General features: G+C 38.2%; 1 non-coding gene across 1 annotated transcript; it reads right to left on the reverse strand.

Moving 5' to 3' along the window:
• Positions 1-1,050: 1,050 nt before the first annotated feature.
• Positions 1,051-1,176, reverse strand: LOC125101468 (small nucleolar RNA SNORA40). The gene has a single exon (XR_007127866.1). It is a non-coding gene; the product is annotated as a small nucleolar RNA SNORA40 (small nucleolar RNA).
• Positions 1,177-4,757: the final 3,581 nt, after the last annotated feature.

Consider the following 4,757-nt stretch of genomic DNA (forward strand, 5'->3'; position numbering starts at 1 on the left):
GTTGGGAGATTTTTGATGACTGCTTCAATCTCCTTACTGGTTATGGGTCTGCTCAGGTTTTCTATTTCTTCCTGGTTCAGTTTTGGTAGTTTATATGTCTCTAGGAATGCATCCATTTCTTCCAGATTGTCAGATTTGCTGGCATATTGTTGCTCATAATAGGCTCTGAAAGTTATTTCTATTTCTTTGGTGTTGGTTGTGATCTTTCCTCTTTCATTCATGAATTTATTTATTTGGGTCCTTTCTCTTTTCTTTTTGAATAGTCTGGCCAGGGGTTTATCAATCTTCTTAATTCTTTCAAAGAACAAGCTCCTAGTTTTGTTGATTTGTTCTACTGTTCTTTTGGTTCTATTTCATTGACTTCCGCTTTGATCTTTATGATTTCTCTTCTCCTTCTGGGTGTAGGCTTTTTTTTTTTTTTTTTTTTTTTTTTTTTTTTGCTGTTCTCTCCATCTCCTTTAGGTGTAGGGTTAGGTTGTGTACTTGAGACCCTTCTTAATTCCTGAATAAGGTTTATATTGCTATTTATTTTCCTCTCAGGACCATCTTGCTCTCTCCCATAGATTTTGAACAGTTGTGTTTTCATTTTCATTTGTTTCTATGAATTTTTTCAGTTCTTCTTTACTTTCCTGGTTGACCCATTCATTCTTTAGTAGGATGCTCTTTACCCTCCATGTATTTGCGTTCTTTCTAGCTTTCCTCTTGTGATTGAGTTCTAGCTTCAGAGAATTGTGGTCTGAAAATATGCAGGGAATGATCCCAATCTTTTGGTACCGGTTTAGACCTGATTTGTGACCCAGGATGTGATCTATTCTATTGAATGTTCAATTTGCAGTAGAGAAGAATGTATATTCTGTTTGTTTGTTTTTTTTCCTTCTTGAAGATTTTTTATTTTATTTATTTGACAGATCACAAGGAGGCAGAGAGGGAGGGGAAAGCAGGTTCCCTGATCAGAGAGCCCGATGTGGGGCTTGATCCCAGAACCCTGAGATCATGACCTGAGCTGAAGGCAGAGGCTTTAACCCACTGAGCCACCCAGGCGCCCCGGATCTTGTTCCTTCTTATCTGTATCAAAACTCATACTGAGCCATGAGTTCTGGGTTGCAAAAGAGGATTTATTTTTTGCACTTTGTCTAAGTCTTTGTTCACAAACTAAACAAAAACAGCAAAAGTGCGATATATTCTGTTGTTTTGGCATGGAATATTCTGAATATATTTGTGATGTCCATCTGTTCCAGTGTGTTCTTTTTTTTTTTTTTTTAAGATTTTATTTATTTATTTGACAGACAGAGATCACAAGCAGGCAGAGAGGCAGGCAGAGAGAGAGGAGGAAGCAGGCTCCTTGCTGAGCAGAGAGCCCGATGCGGGGCTTGATCCCAGGATCCTGAGATCATGACCTGAGCCGAAGGCAGCGGCTTAACCCACTGAGCCACCCAGGCGCCCCTGTTCCAGCGTGTTCTTTAAGGCCTTTATTTCCTTATTAATCTTTTGCTTAGATCATCTGTCCATTTCAGTGAGGGTGATGTTAAAGTCCCTTACTATTAGTGTATTACTGTTAATGTGTTTCTTTGATTTTGTTATTTGTTGGTTTATATAATTGGCTGCTCCCAGGTTAGGGGCATAGATATTTAAAATTATTAGATCCTCTTGTTGGACAGAACCTTTAAGGATTATATAGTCTACTTCCACATCTCTTATTACAGTCTTTTGCTTAAAATCTAATTTATCTGATATAAGGATTGCCACCCCAGCTTTCTTTGGATGTCCATTAGCATGATAAATTGTTTTCCATCCCCTCACTTTAAATAAGAAGGTGTCTTTGGGTCGAAAATGAGTTTCTTTTAGATAGCATATTGATTTATTTTTAATCCATTCTGATACCCTGTGTCTTTTGATTGGGATGCTTAGCCCATTTCCATTCAGGGTAACTATTGAAAGATATAAATTTAGTGCCATTGTATTGCCTATAAGGTGACTGTTAGTGTTATTGTCTCTGTTCCTTTCTGGTCTACTACTTTTAGGCTCTCTCTTTGCTTAGAGGACCCCTTTCAATATTTCCTGTAGGGTTGGTTTGGTGTTTGCAAATTCTTTTAGTTTTTGTTTGTCCTGGAAGCTTTTTTATCTCTGCTTCTATTTTCAATGATGGCCTAGCTGGATATAGTATTCTTGGCTGCATATTTTTCTCATTTAGTGCTCTGAATATATCATGCCAGTCCTTTCTGGCCTTCCAGATCTCTGTGGATAAGTATGCCGTCAATCTAATATTTCTACCATTGTATGTCACAGACCTCTTGTCCTGAGCTGCTTTCAGGATTTTCTCTTTATTACCAAGACTTATAAGTTTTACAGTTAGATGATGGGGTATGGATCTATTTTTATTGATTTCGAGGGGGATTCTCTGTGCCTCCTGGATTTTGATGCTTGTTCCCTTTGCCATATTAGGGAAATTCTGTATTATAATTTGCTTCAATATACCTTTTTTCCCTCTCTCTCTTTCTTTTTCTTCTGGGATGCCAATTAGTCTAATATTGTTTCATCTTATGGTATCACTTATCTATTGAGTTTTTCCCCCCATGGTCCAGTAGTTGTTTATCTCTTTTGCTCACCTCTTTATTCTCTATAATTTGGTCTTCTATATCACTAATTCTCTCTTCTGCATCATTTATCCTAGCATTAAGAGTCTCCATTTTTATTGCACCTCATTAATGGCTTTTTTTTTTTTTTCATTTCAACTTGGTTATATTTTAGTTCTTTTATTTCTCTAGAAAGGAATTTTATTTTTCCCAGAATTGGATTCTCTAATATCTTCCATGTCTTTTTCAAGCCCAGCGAGCACCTTGATAATCATCATTCTGAACTCTAGTTCTGACGTATTACCAATTTCCATATCAATTAGGTCCTTATCCATCAGTACAGCCTCTTGTTCTTTTTGTTGTTGTTGTTGTGAGTTTTTACACCTTGTCATTTTATCCAGATAAGAATATATGAATGAGAGCATAAAATACTAAAAGTTTGGCAAAGACCTCCAAAAAATATACGCTAACAAAATCAGAAAAGACTTGAAAGCAGGGGGAGGAGAAAAGGGGTAAAAATATATATACATATGTGTATATATATATATATATATATGTGTATATACATATGTATATATATATACACACACACACAGAGAGAGAGAGACTGGTGAATAGAACAGAGCCACCCACTTGATTTTGGTGGCTCTTAGAAGCAACTACCTCCCAAAATTTTAAAGAAATTTTGGTAATCTGGTCTCTTAGAAGAAACTACCTCCCAAAATTTTAAAGAAAGAAAAACTTTATATACACACACACACACATATATATGTATATATATATATACACATATATATGTATATGTAGACACAATGAAGGGATAGAATATGACTTAAAGATGAAAATTTAAAAATGATTCTAAGAAAGGAATTGATAAGATAAGTTGGTTAGAAAATGAAAAGAAGGGACGCCTGGGTGGCTCATTTGGTTAAGCAGATGCCTTTGGCTCAGGTCATGATCCCAGCGTTCTGGGATCGAGTCCCACATCGGGCTCCTTGCTCATCGGGGAGCCTGCTTCTCCCTCTGCCTCTGCCTGCCATTCTGTCTGCCTGTGCTTGCTCTCTCTCCCTCTCTCTCTCTGACAAATAAATAAATAAAATCTTTAAAAAAAAAGAAAATGAAAAGAAAAAGAGGAAAGAATGTGATCAGGCTGGAGCTAGATTTAGGGTGTATTTTAATCTATTAGAAGTAATTATATCCCCAAAGTTTAAAGAATAGAAACCTATATGTATACAAAAAATAAGGTTAAATCCAATGAAGGGATAAAATATGAGTATAACAATGAAAATTTTAAAAGTTTTTTTAAAAAGTTACTTTAAGATAAAAATAATTCAAAAACATTAAAAGAAGAAAGAGGAAAAGTTAAAAAAATAGAATAAGAAAAAGATAAAATTAAAAAAAATTAACTTTGCAAATCTAAAGGATCATGGGGAAAAAAACCATGAATTTTGTGTTTTGTTTTCCCCTAGCTCTGGAGTTCTGCAGTTCTCATTGATTGGTGATATTGGTTTTGGGTGGATGTTCTTGCTGATCTTCTGGGGGAGGGTCCTCTTGCAGTGATTCTCAGATGTCTTTGCCTGAGGCAGAATTGCACGCCCTTTCCACTGACCAAGCTAAGCAATCTGCTCGGGTTTGGTCTTAGTAGCTTTTGTTCTCTGAATGCTTTCTGTAGATCTTTGGAGGAGGAGAATGAAGATGGTGCCCCCAATCTCTGGCTTGGAGGAGCAGAGAGCTCAGGACCCCACTCCTCAGTGAGCCCTCAGAGAATAGCAGTCAGTCCCTCTTGTCTCCCTGGTCTCTGGCTGTACTCCATACTCCCCTGTGACCAAGTGTTTCTATCTCTGGCACACAGCCCCATCTGGAGTCTCCAAACCCAGCAGATTCTTGCCACAGGCTCCTGGGCTGCTCCTCCAGGAGGAGAAAGCAGGGGGTCTCTCCAGATCTGCCACTTGTAGGGTCCCTGCTCAAAGAGCAGTGGCCAACTATACCTTGGATCATGGTTTAAGGTAACTCCTACCTGAGAGAACCCACCCTCGTCTCCATCTCCATATCTGGCTTCCCTGCTCCAATATCTGGCTGCTCTGACACACTCAGACACCCCCAGTCTTTCTGTGACCCTGCAGGTCCAGAGACTACACTGTCTCCATGAGGGCTCTGCCCCCGCTTAGCCTCTGGAGCAATGTC

The sequence above is a fragment of the Lutra lutra genome, chromosome 5 (assembly GCF_902655055.1).
Source record: "Lutra lutra chromosome 5, mLutLut1.2, whole genome shotgun sequence".
Taxonomy (NCBI): Eukaryota; Metazoa; Chordata; class Mammalia; order Carnivora; family Mustelidae; genus Lutra; species Lutra lutra.